The sequence below is a fragment of the Canis lupus genome, chromosome 17, assembly GCF_003254725.2.
Source record: "Canis lupus dingo isolate Sandy chromosome 17, ASM325472v2, whole genome shotgun sequence".
NCBI lineage: Eukaryota > Metazoa > Chordata > Mammalia > Carnivora > Canidae > Canis > Canis lupus.
In genome coordinates, this window is record NC_064259.1 from 6837457 (window position 1) to 6859342 (window position 21886).

At 42.8% G+C, this 21886-nt stretch overlaps 1 long non-coding RNA gene across 1 annotated transcript; it reads right to left on the minus strand.

Annotated features, from left to right (window-relative positions):
• Positions 1-5294: 5294 nt before the first annotated feature.
• On the minus strand, positions 5295-20184 carry LOC112665109 (uncharacterized). Its single transcript, XR_004806116.2, has 5 exons — positions 20066-20184; positions 17692-18100; positions 16012-16125; positions 9549-11859; positions 5295-7060 (listed from the first exon to the last, which is right to left on the minus strand). It is a non-coding gene; the product is annotated as an uncharacterized LOC112665109 (long non-coding RNA).
• Positions 20185-21886: the final 1702 nt, after the last annotated feature.

Sequence of the window (21886 nt, forward strand, 5' to 3'; positions counted from 1 at the left end):
GGAAGGCTTTCTCCAGGAAGTGGGGTTCCAGCCAAACTAAGGAGGGGTGGCTTCATTGACAGGATCTGTTTACCTGTCTGTGTTCTCCATCATCACTGTAACTCAGCACAAGGCCTAGCGTGGAGTAGGTGATTGGAAAATATTTGTGGAGGTGAATCAAGCTAGGTGGAAGGAGACAGGAAGGTGATTTCTTCTGTAGGAATGACTCCAGTGAGGTCTGAGTGGGAGCACTCCAGGCATCAGCAAGAGCGGTGCCTGGGAACATGGGACCGAGAGACTGCGGGGCCCACGGCCTTTCCCACCCCATCCTGATGGAGACTCAAAGGCATTCTGAGACCAGCGCCCCCAGCACTGGCCCTACATTGCCTCCTCTTCCACATGGAGGTGGAAGGCTGTTTGGAAAGATGAGGAGAGGAGGCTGGGAGTAGGAGTCCTTTTTTTCCCCAGACAGTTCTGGAAATAATCCAGTTCAGTTTTTCCTGGATCACACCCAGACCCAGGAGCCCTGCCGGCCAATCCTCATGGCCTGTGGCTGGTGAGCAGCAGGGGTGCAGGTGCATTTTCTGTAGCTGTCTTCCAGTGGGAGGGCGGGCACCTCTGCTTGGATCCCCTGGTGCAATGCTCTGGTCTCTTGGTTGGAGTTTCAACACTTAGGTTCTCCTGAGAGATACTTGGGGAGTGCAGGCCACCCCACTTCTTCACTCACTGACCGTGTCTTAGGAGACCTGCGGACAAAGTTCTCATCCATTATGTACTGGCCTAACAGCTTCCGTGTCAGGACTCGCCTCTGACCCGAGACAGGTGCCTGGTGCTGTGGAAGATGATCCTGTACCTGCCACTGACCACTTCCCAGGCCGGGTGGGGCAGCCACAGGCGGGCAGCCGCACAGCACAGGTGTGTGTCCCAACGAGGGCACCCGGGGGCCCCTGAAGGGAGACACCTCCAGACAGCAGGGACCACGCTCCTGGAGAAGAAGCCACGGCTGCCAGAGAAGTTCATAATGTTAACAGCTGCCATGTTTAGCACCTATTAGGTGCCAAGAGTTTACATCCCTGTCTCCAATTCTTAGGGAAACTCCAGGGTATAAATAATTATCTTCTTTTTTTAAAAAAGACCATTTATTCATTCATGAGAAACACAGAGAAGCAGAGACACAGGCAGAGGGAGAAGCAGGCTCTCTGCAGGGAATCGGATGCGGGACTCGGTTCCAGGACCCCCGCCGGATCACAACCTGAGCCGAGGGCAGACGTTCAACCACTGAGCCACCCAGGTGCTCTAATGAAAGCCCAAGGCCCCAAAAGATGGCAGAGCTGATCACCCCAGGCCTCCCTGCCTCCCAAGCGCACCCTCATCTCCCACCCACACTGCATCCTACCTGGTGGCCTCAGAGTTGGTGCAACCCTGCGCAGGTCTGGGGAGGAGGGGGAAGGGGACAAGGAGGGAGAGGCATCAGGACCTGTAGGAACAGGACCAACGAGACCTTCCCCTTCCAAGGGCTAATGCCGTTTTTCCCTGGAAGGAGGCCCTGCGCACCCCGGTGGCCTGTCCCGGCAGGGGTGGGGTGTCAGGACAGGCAGACTGGCAGAGTGAGTTTTTGGGTCCGGGGCCCCCAAACTTCGGGATCTTCAGATCCGTGGGTCAAGGGCCTTTGGTGCGATGACGGCGTGCGGCCACGAGGTGGCGCCCGCACCCTGCTCGCAGGACCTTCGGGGACCACCCCCCCACTCCCCACCCCCGCCCCCGCAGTCCTCCAGGAGCCTGGGGGCAGGGCTGGGGCGCAGAGGGGCATCCCGGAGGCCTTCAGGGTGCCTGGGCTCAGTGAGCCCGGTGACTGACGGGGAAAGGACCCTCAAAGCCAGGGAGCCCTAGGAGAGCCTGCGGCGAGAAAGCGTGTCTTGCGGACACGGTTCCCGACCCTGATAGGCCCCAGCCTGGATTTGGAAGAGAGGTCTTAGTTTTAAATCACAGTTCGTCGTGATGCCTTGTTCTTGTCATTTCACATGCCCCAGTGTGGCTCAGAGAATATTCCTAGGTCTGCGGATGAGATCCCAGAGAGACAGGCCTTAAGAACCAGGGTAAGGGGCACCTGGGTGGTCCAGCGCTTGAGCGTCTGCCTTCAGCCCAGGGCGTGACCGGGGGTCCCGGGATCGAGTCCCACATCGGGCTCCCTACGAGGAGCCTGCTTCTCCCCCTGCCTGCGTCTCTGCCTCTCTCTGTGTGTCTCTCGGGAATAAATAAATAAAATATTTTTTTAAAAATCTAGGGTACGGAGTTTCTTCAGGACAGGAGAGACAGGGAGCCTCGGAAAGGCTCCATGTGAGGGAAGGATGGGGGAAACCACAGGTGACTAGGAAGAAAGCTGTGCCCTGAACTGGGGGGGCTGGATGGGGAAGGGGGGCAGAGAGGAAGTTAGCAGAGACTGTGCCCATCGCCCCTTCTCCCCATGCCCTTTGGTCCGCTGCCCAGGATCATTACTAGCTCTACATCCTTCTCTGGTGGCCACACAAGGACACTTCCTCCCAGGTCGATGCCCTGCACCAGCCCTGAGCACAGCCTCGGTCTTCCTCTGGAAGACTTCCTTCCATCCCATTCCTTCAGAGCTCTAAGAGCGCGCTGATGAGCCCACCAGCCAGTCGGTGCCACTGCATTAGCCGGTGACGTGTGCACGCCCAGCACTGTCCGGCGGCGGAGGGTGTTTTAACAGGAACCTCCTGCATTCACTGTCCCAGTCCAAAGCAGTGACCAGTAGTGAAATGTCAGGCAGAAGGGCCAACCAATAGCTGGGGACGACCAAGTGTGGGAGGGAGAAGCCTCTGAAGTGCCTCAAATCCTATCAGAGAAATAAGCCCACTGGAATCGCCAGTAAAATCAGCCCCCTTTGATCAAGGGCCCTTCTCTGGTTCCCAAGGCCATCTCCTGCTTAATTCACGGGGACAACGTGTTGGCCAGTTGGCCTGGGGTTAGCATTCAGCTCTGTCCTACCCCAGATCCTTGTACTGAAATGGGAAGGTGACTACAGTTTGAACTCGGAGCCAGGGGCCGTTTTTGGCTCAGTGAGACGAAGTAAGTCACTTATTCAAGGTTCTGTGATAAATCTTAATCGCAGCCAGCTCAGAATTGTGTCTCTGTAGGTCTAAGACCAATGGTTTATGTACATGCCTTTTATAAGAGGAAGTCTTGTTCGTTATTTGCCATAATAGTTTCAGACGGAGGAGCAGATTAGGTCAGAATTACTGGCATTTGACAAAATCTAGTTAAGCCAGTGTTTTGTTTGCAAAGGATTTAACCGGGATGCTATTAATGCTTTAGCCAGCGAACACTTTGAATATAACACAGATGCAGTCTCAAAAAAATAATAAATCTTACTCCTAAATGTTAAAAAAGAAAGAAAAGATGCTTTTACGTGGCAAGTATAAGGGAAGTCAAAATGACATATTAGGGGAAAGTATTTGTAATATATATCAAAGATAAAGGACTAATATGGTTAATATTTAAAGATCTCTCTAGGGGATCCCAGGGTGGCTCAGCCATTTAGCGCCTGCCTTCGGCCCAGGGTGTGGTCCTGGGGTCCCGGGAACGGGTCCTACATCAGGCTCCCTGCAGGGAGCCTGCTTCTCCCTCTGCCTGTGTCTCTGCTTCTCTGTGTGTGTGTGTGTGTGTGTGTGTGTGTGTTTCTCATGAATAAATGAATAACATCTTTAAAAAAAAAAAAGAACTCTAAAATTTGAAAGAGGAGCAACTGAGTGGCTCAGTTGGTTAGGCATCCGACTCCTATCCTTAGCTGACGTCTTGATCTCACCATTGTGAGTTCAAGCCCTGCATTGGGCTCCATACCCAGCATGGAACCTACTTTAAAAAAAAAGAAAAAAAAAAGTTTAAAATTTGAAAGACCCAAATTCCAATAGTGAACTACATAAAAAACCATGAACATGAAATAAAATGGCTCTGAAACATATGAAAAGATGTTCAACTTCACTCATCATTAGAGAAACATACATCATAACAAACCCTAGGGATGCCTGGGTGGCTCAATGGTTGAGTGTCTACATTCGGCCCAGGGCGTGATCCTGGGGTCTGGGATTGAATCCCACATCGGACTCCCTGAGAGGAACTTTCCCTCTGCCTGTGTTTCTGTCTGTCTCTCTGTCTCTCATGAATAAATAAGTAAAATCTTTTTAAAAATTGTAACTACACTAAAATGGCATCTTCACCTATCAGATTGGCAAAAATTCAAAAGCCTGTGAACACACTGTGTTGGAGAGGCCATAGAAAAGTTGGCATTCTCATACATTGCTAGTGGAAATCAAAATAGTAAAGCCTTTTGGAAATGATTTGACAATACTGAACAAAACTAGATATGTATTTATGCCCTAGCAACCCCCTTTCTAGGAATTTATCCTGAAGATATGTTTCCAACAACGTGAACAAACATAGGCACGTGGATATTCATTGCAACATTATATATAACCGCAAATTCTTGGAAACTGCCTCAATGCCATAATCTGAGACAGCATGAATTAAATGTGGTAGGCCCACAAAATGGAGTACTAGGCAGCTGTAAAAAGAGAGAGAGAGAGAGAGAGTTCTAAAAACTGCCATGGAATGATTTATAAGATCTATTAAGTAGAAAAAAATAAAGTGTATGTGTGATATTCTATCTTTTCCATAAGAAAGAGAAATAAGAACATATACATATAAATCTGCATGTTCTTGCAAAAAAGAAACACGGGAAGGGTAAACTAGAAACTAATTGAGCAAATAACTTAACAGGGTGGGTCAGAATGGAGTGGAGGGGAAAGGAGAATGATATTTCTCTGACTGCATCTTTTTAGCTTAGTTTTGGCAAACTTTGGATCCTTGCTAATGTGTAACACATTCAGTAAATAAAATTAAATCAGTATGAATGGGGAGGTCACCTCTAAAATTGAAAAAGCCAAAACAACAAAACTCTATAACAAATAGATAACATAACCACACAAGAAAAAGAACTGATTCAAATAACTTTGAATACAGTACTTTATACCCTCAGTCTAAACACAAAAAGAACAGGAGGGGCACCTGGGTGGCTCAGCCGGTTGAGCATTGACTCGATTTTGGCTCAGGTCATGATCTCAGGGTTGTGAGATTGAGCCCCACATCAGGCTCTGCACTGAGTGGGGAGTCTGCTGGGGATTCTCTCACTCTCTCTGCCCCTCCCCACTGCCTTCTCTTTCTCTCTCTCAAATAAATAAATCTTAAAAAAAAAAACCTGGAAAAAAGAAAATCATAAATTTACTTAATAATTTTGTGGTTGGGAGAGATAGAACAATTCTGAAACAATTTTTGTGTATTGTAAGACTGAGAAAATGGGTAAATACATTGATACTAGAAGCATCTAGAAGGATGATAATAGCAATGGACTCTAATACGTGGATCAACAAGAATGCAGGAGTCCGTGCTGATTCTACAAATGAAACAATGAAACAAACATACAAGTAAATTGGGGAGACAGGAAAGCTTTTCTTTATAGCAGAAAGACAACCAATGTAGAAAATGAGAGCGTGAAAAATATTTCACAACTATTGTTGAATCCCTGCTTCAAACGAGAATTCTAAAATCATTGAGTGTGTTGGGTAACTAGATATTTATAGCCTCAAATCATCTCCCTGGAGATCACTTAGTAATTATAAAGAGAAAAGGGGGCGCCTGTGTGGGTCAGTTAAGTGTGTGACTCATGATTCCTACTCAGGTCATGAACTCAAGGTCATGGGATCGAGTCCCGCATCAGGCTCCATGCTCCGTGTGAAGTCTGTTTCTCCCTCTCTCTCTGCTCCCCCACCACTGCCTGTGCTCTCTCCTAAATAAATAAATAAGAGAAAAGAACAGTATCTTTGCCATGGAGAAATCTGGAGGATACCACCTTCGCCAAGTACTCAGAGTAAACATGAACATAACAGGATAGTCTGACGTCACATGCCTCCTGGTGTAATGGATGGAGAAGGACACGATGTCAGTCAGGTAGCATTCCTGCCAAAATAACAATCTGAGTCAGATCTTGAGGAATCAATCCAACAAATGCAAATTGAGAGACCTTCTCAAAATAACAGGTTTGTATTCTTCAAATATGTCGGTGTCACAAAAGACAAAGAGAGACTGGCTGTGAAACTTTTCCAGATTAAAATAATGAGATGTTTTACAGAAGCTTTGTAAATTTACCCTAACATTTACGTTAGAGGTATAAAAGATCCTTGGATAGGTAAGTCAGGTTTTAAAACCGGGTAGAAAGAGGATTGACCTTGCCAGAAATTAAGATGTACTACAAAGCCATTTTAAGGAAAATAGCACTAAAACAGACCAACAGACCGAGGCAAGAGAATGGAGCACTCAGACCCATGGGGGGCCTTAATCTAATAGGACTAGTGTCCTTATAAGGAGAGGAAGAGATACCAGACAGACCCAAGAATATTTGGCAACCTAGTATAAGGGTCTGGCATCACTATCAATAGTGAAAAGATTATATATATATATACACACACATCTAGGTAAATGTTGTTGGGAAAATTGGTTCCCTACATATAGAGGAAAAAAAAAAACTAGTTCCTTACCTAACATCATATAATCTCTTCCAAAGGTACACTGACATATTACAAGAAAGAAACATGAAAGGCAAGCAAGCATGCTCTGCTAAATTCATCAGTAATCAGAGAAAAGGAAACCAGAACAACAAAACAGTTTCCCACACCAAAGGGCTGAATAAACCAAGCACTGGGGAGAGGCAGGAAGTGGGTAAATGCTTCTTACGCTGGGTGGTGAGATTGTGAATTTGTGCAGCCATCCTCTGGAGTGATCTGGAAATTTGTAATCGAATTCCTTAACCTAATTCTAAATAAGGTTAATCCAGTAGAGGACCCTGTGATGCCACGCCTCCACAGGACAAGGATGTTCTTTGTGGCCTTCATTGTGGTCCCATCCCTGGGGAAGGTCATGATTGATTCCAGGTCGAGGTAGGTCAGAGCAGATTCAGAAGGAAGCAACTGAAGAGATCAGTCGTTAAAGGACAGCATCAAACCTGAAGAAAGCCCTACAGGCCCAAAGATAAGACAATTTGAGCGTTAATAAGGTTGATCATTGAAACGGATGAAGACAATCAAACGTGCTTATGTTCATGAGTTTATAATGATAACGAAAGAACAAACAAGCAAAAACATATTGATTACCCTTTAGACAACACTAGGAAACTGCTTCATTATTTTGAAAGTGGCTAAGTAAGGGGAAAAAATTAAGTATTTTTTCTGCTTTTCTGATATGAATTGTACCTCAGAGTTAAACCAAATAGGTGACAAAGGCATGTTTCTCTTTATTTACATATTCCAACTAATAAACTAACAAAGAATGAAGGAAATTAAAATATCACTCTTATGGCTTGGATTTTGCCCCCCTTCTTTCCAAATTCACGTATGGGAGCTCTAACCCTCCCGTGTGGAGATAGGGCCCTTGTGGAGGTAATTAAGGTTAGATGAGAGCATTAAGATGGGGCCCCAATCTAATAGGGCTAGTATCCTTATGAGGAGAGGAAGAGACGCCAGAGGTCTATCATGCTCACAGAGGGAAGGCCAGCCGCATGAGCATGAGCACCAGAAATCAATCTTGCCACGACATTGATCTTGGATTTCCAGGGCTGAGAAAATAACTTCAGTTGTTTAAGCCACCCAGTTTGTGATATTCTTTCTTTTTTTTTTTTTTTTTAAGATTTTATTTATTTATTTGAGAGAGAAAGAGAAAGAGCCCATGAGCATGAGCCAGGGGAGGAGCAGAGGGAGAGGGAGAAGCAGACTCTGTGCTGAGCGGGAGCCTGACGTGGGACTCCATCCCACAACCCTAAGATCACGACCTGAGCCGAAATCAAGAGTGGGACGTTTAGCCAACTGAGCCACCCAGGCGCCACCAATTTGTGGTATTCCATTATGGCAGCCCGAGAAGACTAATGAATACACACAGCATTTCACAACTCTTTATGAATGAACGGATCTGGGCAATGATCATCATGGCTGATAACACCACAAAAGAGAGAGAACCAGACATAGGTACCTCCTAATGCTCCCACTCAGGTGGCGGTCTTCTCCAAGCTAACAAAAACAGCGAAACCAAGCAAAACAACCCCGAGCCTGAAAAACTTTTAGATCTAACCAGTAATTTACAGAAACTACAAGAATCGGGGGACATGTTAACCAATACCACAGGATGCAATTAGCAGAATCCAGAGTGTGGGAAATTTGACAATATCTGGTTTCTTCAACAAAAAAATTATAAGGAAAATAAAATAGAGGAGACGTCAACAGATTGGCAGACTGAAAAAATATAGCAAATAATCACAATGGATCACTTTTAAGTCACTTTTAAGAACTACTGGATGAAATATTATGTCTGGGACATGTCTGGGATGAAATAGTAGGTCTGTGATTTGGTTCAAAATAAACCAGAGGGTTAAGAGGAGGAGGTACATATAGACAGGATTGGCCACAGACCAGCAATCTCTGATGCTGGGTAATAGAAATGTCTGGGGCTATATTATTCTCTCTACTCTTAAACACCTGAAAATTTCTGTAGTTAAAATAATTTTGTGTGAGAGTATTTCTTTCTTTCTTTTTTTTTTTAAGAAAGGGAGAGAGAAAGCAAGCTGACTCAGGGCTCGATCTCACAACCCTGAGATCAACGACCTGAGCCAAAACTAAGAGTCAGATGATTAATTGACAAAGCCACCCAAGCACCCCTTGTGGTGAGTGTTTTTAAACATAATAAGCAAAATGAGACTTATTTTTAGCTGATCCCACTTAGGTAAGTGAAGTATCTATACACAGAACAGCATACACTTTACAAGAGCACAAAGTGGTAGCATCTAACGTGTGAGAGTAAGGAATGAGGATAAAGGGAATTACGTTTTTTTCTCTTTTTTTTTTAGTTTTTATTTAAATTTCAGTTAACATACAGTGTAATATTAGTTTCAGGTGCACAATTTAGTGATTCAGCACTGCCATACAACTGGTGCTCATCACAAGTGCCCTCCTTCATCCCCATCTTCTGTTTATCCCATCCCCATCCCCTCTGGTGACCACCATTTTGTTCTCTATAGTTAAGAGTCTGTTTGTTTATTTGACTCTTTCTCTCTCACTTTTTCCCCTTTGCTCATTTATTTTGTTCCTTAAATCCCACATAAGTAAAATCATATGGTATTTGTCTTCCTCTGACTGACTTATTTTGCTTAGTGTAATACTCTCTGGCTCCATTTAGGATGGAGGGGTTTTTAAAGACCAATGATGACTGTCTACCACGGACGGAGGAGTGGATTAATACCATCCTCTACAGTCCAAGAAAAGAGAAAGGATGGGAGATGGAATAGCATAAGGATGCACAAGAAATTCCTGTGGCCCTACCACTCAGAAAGAAGCATCAGTTGCCATTTTAGTGTTTCCTTCTCGTGTTTTCGCTATGCTTACAGAAAATGACCCTTTCCTTTTCACTCATTCTCAGGCTTTACAGACACGTAGGAATGCATTAAAATTCTGGATTACCCATTTTATTATAGGTGTTATTTGGAGGTAAGCTGCTTCCTCTTGTCCAGTGTTAGTTTTCTCATTCTGAAAAGCATAAATGATTGTAAGCAGCTTCATAAGGTTGCATGGTGATGAAGTAAAACAATCGCTGTGAAAATCTTCTGGCATAACTGGGAACCCAGCAGGTACTCGGTAATTCCAGCTGCTTTTTCTCCTAGAGGTTCGCTGGGGTGGCTCCCCCAGGTACTTTGCACAGAGTCCTGCAGACAGAAGCTATTGATAAATATTTGTCAGACTGAAAGGAACTGAGTAGTGACAGAGCCAGACCTCACATTTGGTTTTTTGTCTCATAGCATCTCCCTCTTCTGCCAGGATGGAGACACGCCCCCCCCCCCAAAAAAAAGACAGGGTGTCATGCACACTGCATCTTTTCCTGTTATTCCATTCTCTCAGTTCTGAGTACGGTGAAAAAGAACTCACTATAGGGTCCCCCAGTTTTCATGGCAGTGGTGAAACACCCCAAAAATGGTTTTGTGTTTTTTTGGTTTTGTTGTTGTTTTGTCGTGCAGCATTTTCCAGGGAAGACTTCAAAGATGTGGAAATTGATATGGGATGCCTGGGTGGCTCAGTTGGTTAAGCGCCCACCCCATTCTTGTTTCCACTCAGGTCGTGATCTCAAGGTAATGAGATGGAGCCCCGTGTTAGGCTCTGCGCTCGGCATGAAGTCTGCTTCAGATTCTCTCTTGCTCTCCCTCCCACTCACCTGCTTTATCTCTCTCTCTCTCTCAAGTAAATAAACAAAATCTTAAAAAAACACACACAAAGATGTGGAAATTGACAGAAATACTGTGAGAAATCTTGAAAAGGGCTTCCTGGTTGCAGGGAATATGCATGTTAGCTCTTAAGGACCCAAAGTGTCCCTGGAGGTGTCTTGCTTTCAGAGTCTCTGTTTCACATGAGCTCTCCTGGAAGCTGCCACACATGGTGAGGTGTTGTGTTCCTGACACAGTATGGAGTGGCCAGGCACAGAGCTGGGGACAGGTGCCCAAACCAGTCATGACCCCTGCATGGCTGTGGGACTGCTCAGCTTCTGCAGCAAAGCTGTCCTCACCAAGGGGCCAACGGGTCCTGTGAACGTTTTCAGTTCTAGTGTTTTTGGCATTCATTGTTCGTAGAAGTTGTATTTGTGAATTAGAGACTTTTAGAAGTGTCTAGAATATTGTCCTTGTGAGTCTCAAGGGCTTGCTTGACATCTGGCTGTGAGGTGACAGCACCAGGTCATGTAGGCAGGTCAGCAGAGGCAGGTCCCCTACAGCAGGGTACAGATTGGAGCACCAGAAAGTTGAGCTGGCATGAGTCAGGGTTCTTCCCTTCCCTCTCAGAAATATCAGAATGGCACATGAAAAGAGCTCATTGGCTCAGTCCTGTTTACTTTTATGTTTTTATCATTAGTTTTTAGTCCTGTTTACTTTTTAAAACGACTGATGTAAATGTTAAAATCTAAGAGCTCTGGAGCTGGAAGGAGGCTGGTCCAGTATGTTCACCTTGTTGATCAAGAAACTGAGGCCCAGAGTAAAGGAAGAACTTACCCAGGGGACACATGGCTCTGGTCGCAACACTGGGGTGGAATTCTGGTTTGCAATTCTACATCTCCCACACCTTGCCGTTGGGATGAATATACTAATAGGTGCAGATTATGATCTGGATGTACTCATCCTGAGCACACCTATGCTTACCTCTCGGTAGTAGTCACAGTTAGGGTCTTCAATGCAGGTCGAAGAGGTAATTACTGCAATTATGTGCTTAAGGAGATTATATTACATATTACTATTATTCATGTATTCACTCTTGGTATGTTGCTTTATTGTTTACAAAGGACTTTTTCCTGCATGATCTTACTTAATTCTCTCAACAACTCCACAAGGTAGGTATTCATGGTTTTTCTATCATCAGGACCTGAAGGCTTAGACAGATGAATTAGACACTTGCCAGTAGTATTTGACTCCCAAGGATCCTTCCCTCCAACCACAGAGGCTTGGGAGCCAAGACTCCTTGGCCATTGGCAGGACGAATTTCCATCATGGAAGTAGCGACACATGTGGGCAAACTTCTTTTGTTCGGCCTCAGATTGTCTTAAAACATCTTAAGCCAGCATTTTAAAATCCAGGGACTTCTTTAAAAGTGAGGATTTCTGATTTGTGTTTTTCCAAAGAAATCTGGAAGCTCTGGCAAAACTGGAGCCTTCTTATCTCTGTTTAGCAGGTTTTCCTTCTGTGGTGTGTCTGCTTTGCTTGGTTCTCATCATTGTGATTTCCATGGTTGCTTCTACCTGTAATAGAACCATGGTAACTAATGTTTACATCACTCCAAAGCATAGGGAGCTCTGGTCTTGGACAGGTGGCTCAATCTTTCTTAGTCTAGAAAGAATCTTTTCTGAGGGCAGGCAGTAGTTGGATCTCAAGGAAAGAGACACGCTCGCTCGTGCACAGCTGTGTTCACAAATACTCACAGAGGACCAGCTATGGCCAGGCCCTGCTTGGTATGGAAGGGTATGGGGTAGAGTGGGAATTCCGCTTCCTTAGAGCAATCTCAGCTGACCCAAATAACACACATATAAGCTCTAGTTCCAGTCCTAACTAGTTGTTACTAACTAGCATGTGCCCTTGGCAAGCTACCTCCTCTCTAGGGGCTTTAAGAACCCTCCAAGGAACGGGAGGCTGGACTGGACAACTCAGGTGGTTACCCCTCTGTCTCTCTGGAAGTCTGTCCAGTTGATAAAGGCCATGGCTGGGCCAACCCACAGGCTGATTCTGTTCTAGGCCATCTTTTTTAGATAAATTGACAAGGAATAGGTTTTTGCCCAGGGCTGCAGAGCCATCTTCAGGCTAAGTGTTGCTCCAGCCTATAGTTTTCTATCTCTAATAACTCTGAAGAGCACCCTGCAGGGCTGTGCCAGAGCCCACTGATTGCTGACCCAGTGCTAAGTGGCTTATTAATGCCACAATTCCTGGGAACAGCAAAGGAAAATCAAATCTTGATAAAAATCATGGGCTCTCTTCAGCACAGACCTTTATCAAATCCCAGGCTACTATTAACATTTCAGGATACAGAGATTTTTGCTCTATTTTTTGAAAAAAAAAAAAAAAAAAAAAGTCTTCCTGGGGGAAGATTTAAATCAATAACAATTTGTTGGGATGCCTGGGTGGCTCAGTGGTTGAGCGTTTGCCTTTGGCTCAGAGGGTGATCCTGGGGTTCTGGAATCGAGTCCCTCATCAGGCTTCTTGGATGGAGTCTGCTTCTCCCTCTGCCTGTGTCTCTGCCTCTCTCTGTGTCTCTCATGAATAAATAAATTAAAATCTTTAAAAAATAAAATAAAATAAATTTAAAATATCCATTTGTTGAGTGTCACCTCTGGTAGATAGTCTGGGGTGACTGAGCCTCAGCCTCATAGGGGAATCAGACGTGGCCTACATTTGTACAACACTTTACAGTTACAGAGCATATTCACATGGTCAGAGTTAATCCTTACTACAACCCTGAGTGGAATCAGAAACTCCGAGAGGTCAGGTGATTTCAGTAAGGAGAGGCCAGTGTTAAATGTGAAGTCTTCTGCCTCTGGATTCAGGGTTCTGCGACACACATACAGTTAAATTGTTGGGAGACACAGGCTAGGGGTGTTCAAGAAATGTATTATTATTGTTCTTTATGAAAGACTTTTGGAGGTGTTAACATTTGACATAGGATTAAGATGAGTATGATTTTTTTTTTTCCTGTTTGAATAGGTCATCATAGATCTGGAAAGTATAATAAAATGCAAAAACCAAGCTAACAAACAAAATGAAGGATTTATAATCCCAATACACAGGTATTGCCACTGTAAATGATTTATATTGCTCCAGTTTTCCTTTGCATTTTTTTCTTGAAATAGTTGAAATCACAGTCTTTTTTTCTTTTTAAGATTTTACTTATTTATTCATGAGAGACACACAGAGAGAGAGGCAGAGAAACAAGCGGAGGAAGAAGGAGGCTCCATGCAGGGAGCCCGACGTGGGACTCGATCCCAGGACTTCAGGATCACACCCTGGGCCAAAGGCAGGCGCTAAACTGCTGAACCACCCAGGGATCTCCTGAAATCACAGTCTTAATATAATTTTGAACTGTTTTTTCTCTTTACCTTACATTTTATCACGTACATTTTGAATGGGTTGAACTCCAGTAGGAAGTGATGGTGTGTGATTAGGGAATGCTGTGCTAAGAACTTAGCAGAACTGGAGAAAAGGTGTGGGTACAGGAAACTCAGGAAACGGTGAGTAATTCTGTGAGGCTAACCTTGTGGTTCAGTGAGGAGTTGCAGTGTGGCAGGGAGTCTGGAAAGATGTTCAGTGTCAGATAGTGGAGAGCCTTGAATGGCCCCTTAAGGATTTTGTATTCTCATTAAAGAACATTACACCATACACTGTACACATTTAGAAACATACAAACAAGAACATTTAGAAATAATTTACAATCTGTGCAAATAAAATTGCTATTAATGTTCGATACATGTATAAACTTCCAATTCCTTTCTGCACACATATATCTTCTTTTTCCCCCAGAGACACAGCATACTGATTCTTTTCTAATCTTATTATAATTCCACATATGTCTTTCTTGGTCATTAAATTTTTTTCTGCAATAATGGTTTTTAAACATTTGATAAATTGGAACTCTGTTTTTAAACAAAATCCTACCAGGAATCTGAAAAGCTGAAAAGAATAAAAATAAGGCTACAATGATTAGAACATGAGTGGAGGCCCTGACGCCTGCCTGACCCTGTAAAATGCCCTGACCCCATTCTGAAAACCACGGTTGCATCACATCATTTTTATGGCTACATGGTAAGAATACAACACCATCTAGTTAATCAGTCTGCTCAGTTGTTTCCAATTTTCTCCTTTGTAAATTGATACTACATTCTTTGAGCACATCCCATAATTATTTCCCAATGAAGGTTTTTGAACATGAGTGTGACATAATCAGAGCTATTAGTGTGAATGCCAAATACAGTAAAATATGACTTAACTGGAATTCAGCTAACCACAATCCTTAATTAACCAATTTTCTTTTACTCAACTTTGGGAAACATAGAGGAAACTCCCTCTCTTCCTCCCTCCCTCGTTCTCTCTCTCTTTCTCAAACACACACACACACACATACACACAGAGAGAGGGAAAGAGAGAGAAAAAATTATGAAATAGGGATAAATTTAACAAATATGTGCAATAAGTATACTCTGAAAACCATGAAACATTACTGAGAGAAATTAAAGATTAGTATAAATGGTGACATATACCATATTCCTGGACTGGAAGATTCAATTTTGTTATAATGTCAATTCTCACCTGTTCCCCCCAACGCCAAATGCCAGTTCTCCCACAAACTGATACATAGTTTAAACACAGTGACATTCAAAATATTAGCAGGGTTATTTTAAAATTCAGTAAGCAAATTGAAAATGTATGTGCAAATCCAAAACAAAACTGAAAAAGAGCAGAGTTGGAGGACTAGTTTCAGGACCTACTATAAAGGTAACAGTAATCAAGGTATTATGGTACTGAACTAAAGATACATATATTTTAGACTAATGGAACAGAATAGAAAGTCCAGAAAGAGACCCCCACAAAAATATGGTCAACTGACCTGGCAAAGATGCCAAGACAATTAAATGGGGAAAGGATAATCTTTTCAATAAAAGGTGCTAGAATAATTGGTTGGCTACTTGCACAAAAATGAACTGAAACAATAAACCTTATTTTGAAAAAACAGCAGAAAATCTTAATGACCATGAATTAGGCAAAAAATATTTTAAATATGATACATAGAAAAATCAATAATTTGGACCATCAAAATTAAAAATGTTTGCTTTTTGAAAGTGCAATCAGGAAAATGAAAAAGCAAGCCACAGACTGGGAGATCATATCTGCAAAACATACATAAAATAAAGGATTTGTATTCATAAGATATAAGAATTCTCACAACTCAATAATGAGAAAGGATAATTAAAATTAGGCAAAAGATTTGAGTAGATATTTTATTAAAAAAATACAGATGGGGGGAATCCCTGGTTGGCTCAGGGGCTTAGCACCTGCCTTCAGCCCAGGACGCCATCCTGGAGACCCGGAATCGAGTCCCATGTCGGGCTCCCTGCACGGAGCCTGCTTCTCCCTCTGCCTGTGTCTCTGCCTCTCTCTCTCTCTCTCTCTCTCTCTGTCTCTCATGAATACATAAATAAAATCTTTAAAAAAAATACAGATGCCAAATAAACACATAAAAAGATGTTCAATATAATTAGTCATCAGGGAAATGTAAATTTAAACCAAAAAGAGATACCACTACATACCCACTGAAGTGGATAAAGCTTAAAAGATGGACAATGCCAAGTGGTGGCTACAATGTGAAGTAACAGTTTAGCATTTACTTACAAAGTTAAACATTTACTTACCACATGACTCAGAAATTCCACTCTTGGATATTTTTCAAGTGAAATGAAAACATATGTCCACACAAAGATTTGTACATGAAGACTCATAACAGCCTTGTTTGGAGTAGCCCAAAACTGGAAATAATCCAAATGTCCATCAGTTGATAAATAACAAAAAATCTATAACTAAATGGAATACTGCTTAGCAATTAATAGGTATGAACTACTGATACATGCAATACCATGGATGAATCACAAAACCATTACTAAGGGGAAAAAAAAGCCAAATCCAAATGATCCAAATGACTACACATTGTATTTTTTTAAAGTATGTATGTATGTATTTAAGAGAGTGACAGAGAGACAGAGAGAGTGGGAGTAGTAGGGGGGGTTGGGTGGGGAAAAGGAGCAGAGGAAGAGAGACAGACTCCATACTGAGCACAGAGCCTGATGCAATCCCACAACCCTGAGATCATGACCTAAGCTGAAATTGAGAGTCGGATGCTTAACCGACTGAACAACACAGGCACCCCTACACACTGTATGTACGTAAACAAAGTTCTAGAAATGACAAGTATATGGTGATGATAGCAGATCAGTGGTTCCTAGAGGTTTGGGCTTGGAGATGGGAACTGACTATTTTGGGTAATGGTTGTATATATATATATATATATATATATATATATATATATATATATACATACATATGTCAAAGCTCATCACTTCACTTAAAATTAGTGAATTTTATTGTTAATAAATTATACTTCTACTGGCATTCGAATTCACCTTTGTTCACTTTTTTGTCATTTGTCATTCTTTTAGCCACTTGATGTCACATGTAATGGTTCAGAATTGCAGTGTCTTCTGATGTCAAGGGTAGAGTTTGTATTTTTGTTTGTTATTTTCCTTTTTGTTTTGAGGTAATTTTTTAGAGTAAATCAAAAAATTGAGAGTAAATTTTTGAGAGAAATAGGAACATCTCCTCACCATCTTAAACATGGAAATCTTATAGATGATATTTAAAACCACAGGACTGGAGCTGTCCATATTTCTTAAAGTATCACTTTACATTTTGAGACACTATACTGACTTCCCACAATGATAAATAAGGACTGAGATCTCCTATACCTCTCTACTTCCCCTTTCCTATCCCCTAACATAGTTATAAAACAATTTTAGTTATATCAATAGTCAGTATATACTTGATCATGATGCCCAAATGGCATTTACTAGAGAACCACGTTACCACTATGTTCATATCAAATTTCTTATTCAGTCCTTCACTTTTATTATGGTTACTCGTTTTCTCCTTTTCTTCTCATGTGCTTGATTTTCTACACATTATTTTTCCTAAAATTTTAATAAAGTCTACCTCAATTCTATCTATGTTTTCCATAATCTCTAATATGTTATATGCATCTTACTCCTGGAGACTGTCCTCTCAGAGCCTTCCTTCCACATTCTTCAATTTAGCCTGGACATTATACAGATGTCATCTGGAAATTTCTATCCACTATCATCAGGTGGACTCACATTGCCTCGTATGTTTTAGATCCCTTGCTTCCTCCATTCTACGGGGTTCCTTTCTTGGTTTACTCCCATGTTTATTGGATCATTACCTCTAGTAGTCCACTAAAGGCACAAGGGAAGGGTACAAGGGAAATAAATTATATCAATTCTTACACGTCTGAAATGTTTTACCTTCATTTGATGGATAGTTTGGCTGAATATAGAGGTGCAGGGTGTAGATTAGAACACCGAAGGTGTCAGTCCCTTGTCCACTAGAATTCAGTATGCTGTGGAGAGGTTCCGATTTTCTTCTTCCCCCTTTAAGTTTATAGCATCTTCTCTGTATCCCTGATATTCGAGAGTTCACAATGATGTTACTTGACTCCAGTCTTTTTCAATCCTTGTGCTAGCCCTTTTGAGTTGGAAACTTATGCTTTAGTTCTCAGAAATCTCTTTGTATTATTTCCTTGATAATTTTATCCCCTTGGCTCTCTTCTTGGTATTTTCTAGCAGATGGTTTTCAACCATTTAGACTTATTTTCTTGCTTTATCTTTTCTCTGGTATTTTCCCATCTTTTTGTTCTATCTTCTGGAATGTTCTCTGAATTTATTTTTATATTAAATAAAAATTTAATATTTTAATATAAATTTTAAATAAAAATATTTTCACTTAACATAAATTTTAAATAAAATTTTTATTTTGACTCATATATTTAACCTTACAGAGGTTTTCCCTTTTTTTCAGGTGGTGGTATTTTTTTTTAAAGCTTTCTGGTTCTTGTTTCATGGACACAGTATCATCCTCACACTTCTTAGGGAGATTTTCAGGTTTTAAGCTGTCGGATTTCTCCGAGGTCTCTGTTTCACTTGTTATCTGTCTTTCAAGTTAGAAGCTTTTTCCCATGTCCAAAGGTGCTTCGCCATCAGCTCTCACTTAGGAGCCTAGAAAGCTCTTTGCACATAAGCCAGACTTGGGCTTAGGGCTTCTGGCTTATAGGACAGAATTCAAACCCATTCACAATGAAGAATCCCAAATGGTAGTCTCTGGAATTTACACCAGAGAAGATGCTCATCTCCTACCTGGGAAGATGTAAACTTGCTACTGACATTCTGGGAAGGAAGTTAAGGGCAGTATTCAGATTTTCACTCCCCCTTTTTCCTGCCTCTGCTTCCTTCTACCTGACCCGCCCACTCTCCGATGCCTCTTCAGTTACCATGCCTCCTCCATTTCCTTGGTCCTTGTGGACCCTTTTATTTGGCTATTTTAGCGGGAGTTGGGGAAGGGAAAAAAAGGAAATAATGCATTATTCAGCCTGACCTGTGTTGTTTCAGTGATAAGGAGACTGAGATTTAGAGAGGGGGTGCCTTCTCTGTGGGGCAACATGACTCCCCAAGTTACTACTTCTGTCTAAATCTCAACTTCCTCATCCATAAAATGGAAGAGTAGTTCTAGATGAATTTCAGAAAATTTATATTCTGGAAAATTGTATGTTTCAAGAAATCAGAACCTGATCTTCACTTTTTTTTTTTTTTTAAGATTTATTTATCCCTTTTTAGAGACAGAGAGAGTGCATAAGTGTGGGGAGGCAGAGGGAAAGGAGAACCAGACTCCCCACTAATCAGGACACCTGATGCAAGGCTCAATTTCAGACCCTGAGGTCATGACTTGAACTAAAACCAAGAGTTAGACACTTAACCGACGGAGCCACCCAGATGTCTCTCCAGGGCTATTTTATTTATCATATTTTTGGTGCTTTCATGATGTCCCACCAATCCCCTTCTTTTGGGAGCGGAGGAGGAGCAGAGGGAGAGAGAGGATCTTAAGTAGTTTCCACATCCAGTGCAGAGCCCAGACAGGGTGCTCGATCTCACTATCCTGAGATCATGACCTGAGCCAAAATCAAGAGTTGGATGCTTAACTGAGCCACCCAGGTGCATTCCCCACCAGTCTCCTTCTAAGATTTCTTCTCCCTTTCTCCTGAATCAATGGCTATAGGCAAAGGCTGGCTTCAAGAGTGTGCAGCTTCTACAGTCACACAGGACCCTGTACTCAGAAGGGTCCCAAGCTTGGTTTAGTGCTCTGCTGTTCCCACCTTAAAATTCTTACTAATTTTTGAACAAGGGGTGCCACATTTTCATTTTGTGCAGGGCCCCATGAATTATGTAGGTAGTCCTGGCCAGGGGATGGTCACCAGCCAGAACTCCTCTTTCAAGGATTTTCCAGCCCATATCTAGAGTTACAAGTCCTTGGCTGGGTTGAGTCTGCTTCCTGAAAGGGAGGGAGGAGCATGGTGAGGAGTGCCCCATGACTAGAAATGGATAAACCAGCCCCCAACAGGTTCTGCAACTTGCCTGAGATCTTATCACTCAACAGTCTGGGAAACTCCTGAGTTATTTAAGGCAAACTCTGAGTACCTCACACAATCTTAGAAGGTTGTTTTGCTTCTGTTTAATTGAGGCTGTGCCTTCTGGCTGTTGATGTCCTTTGACAAAGCAATTTTGCATCCAGAGGACTTTATTCATCCATCTCCTCATTCACTAAAGAAGCCTTTAGGAAGCACCTCACCTCTGTGAGGGAGGAGAGTGGGCTCTTTAGAACAGGCGTAGCTGAGTTAAGATCCCCCCTCTTTCTCCTGCTGGCTGCATGACCTGATTTGACCTCCTGAATCTCAGTTTCTCTTCCTGTTTGATGAGAAGAGAATAATTAGCTCCCAGCTCAATGATGAGAGGACCCGTGTAATGGTCTGATGCAGCGCCTGACACACAATGGGTCCAGCAAGTATGCTTTCCTTCAGCTTTCTTCCCAGCACTAGGCAAACCACAAAAGATTTCAGCTTCAATTGTGGACAGATCAGGCCACAAGCAGGCCTTGGAATACCCAGAAGGTCCATTCATTGGGGATGCACTAGAGTCTCTCTTCCCTTCAGCAAGAAATGTTGATGGGTACCTAAGGAGGAAGGCTCATGCATCTAAGAAGTGTGAGGATGGTGTTTGCTTTCAGGAACACTCCTGTGCTTTGTGATTAACATTTAATAGGTTTCAAGAAAGCTTTGAAGTTAATAATATGTCTCCCGTCCCTTTCAACAGATGATCTTCAAGTGATACATGTTTGTCTGTAATGAAATTTAGAGGCTCTTGCAAGAAGCCAAGACTTGCTCTTTATAAAAAAAACCCCACCAACTTTAAAAGTCTAGTTATGAAAATTAAGCCCACAGAGAGAAGTGGTACAGGAATGTGTCCCTAGAAATGCCTCTTCTACAAGCTGTGCCTGTTGAGTGAGATAAATGGGGGCAATGATTTAGTAAATTTAACCTCATGACACTTTATGGCATTTGTTCTCACTTTCCATTTTACAATTTTCAACAGCCTTTGCACGTCCATCATCTCATTTGTACCTTACAATCTCAGAAGGTGTTTTGTTAAAGTTATTATCCCCACACTGCAGATGAGAAAACAGCCCTGGAGAAGTGACCTGTCCAGGTCATGTAGTTACCCTATGTATATCAGGGCCAGGATTCGAATCTACTCTCCTTATTGTTCTGTTGCCTCCTTGAAATAGTATTTAGTTATTTCCACACTTCGTAGAACCCCCTTGAGTAAACTTCTAGCTGAGGTGTCCTGGGTTTCAAGCCCTGGGATGCTGGCAGCATCAGGAAGTCTGGAGGAGGCAGTGGGACCAGCTCTAATGTGGCCACCAGGGCCCCAGACCAGGGTCCCTGCCTGGTGGAGTGGTGGTCACATTCCTGGAATTCCCATGGCCTGGTCAGGACAGAATAATGCAGCCCCTCAGGCTCATCAGGGGCCAGATCTGTCCCTCTCACCCACTCAAAGGCTTTGCTTGGAGTTTGCCTGCGATCTCCCCTCTCTCTCCTACTAGCCGATATTTTCCATGATCATATAAATGTGCTGCCACAATCCCCTGTTTAACCCCACTGTGTCTCCCCACATGGTTGACCAACTCTTTATTTACTCTTCCTTTCGGCAAAACTCCCACAGGCTTCGTCTTTACTGTCTCTTTCCTCCTGTCCTGCCTTGAACCCATGCCAAGCAGGCTTCTACTCTTCATACTTGGACAAATCATCTTGTCCATGATGACTATCTTGCTGGATCCTAGGCTAAGCTCACTGAACTCTTAACAGCATTTGACGTTTCTTCTTTCTTGAAATTCTATTCATGTGACTCTGGTCACTACCCTCCACTAGTTCTCCTTCTACCACCTTTGCTGGATTGTCCTGTCTGCCTGACTTCTACCTGTTATATACCCTTGTCTCAGCCAGGGTCCTTTCCCCCTCACCTACGATCTACCCTCACTCCCTAGGTGTCTGCATTTAGTCTTGGGCTTTAAATCTTATGTTTACACCATGGCTCCCAATTCACATCTCCAGCC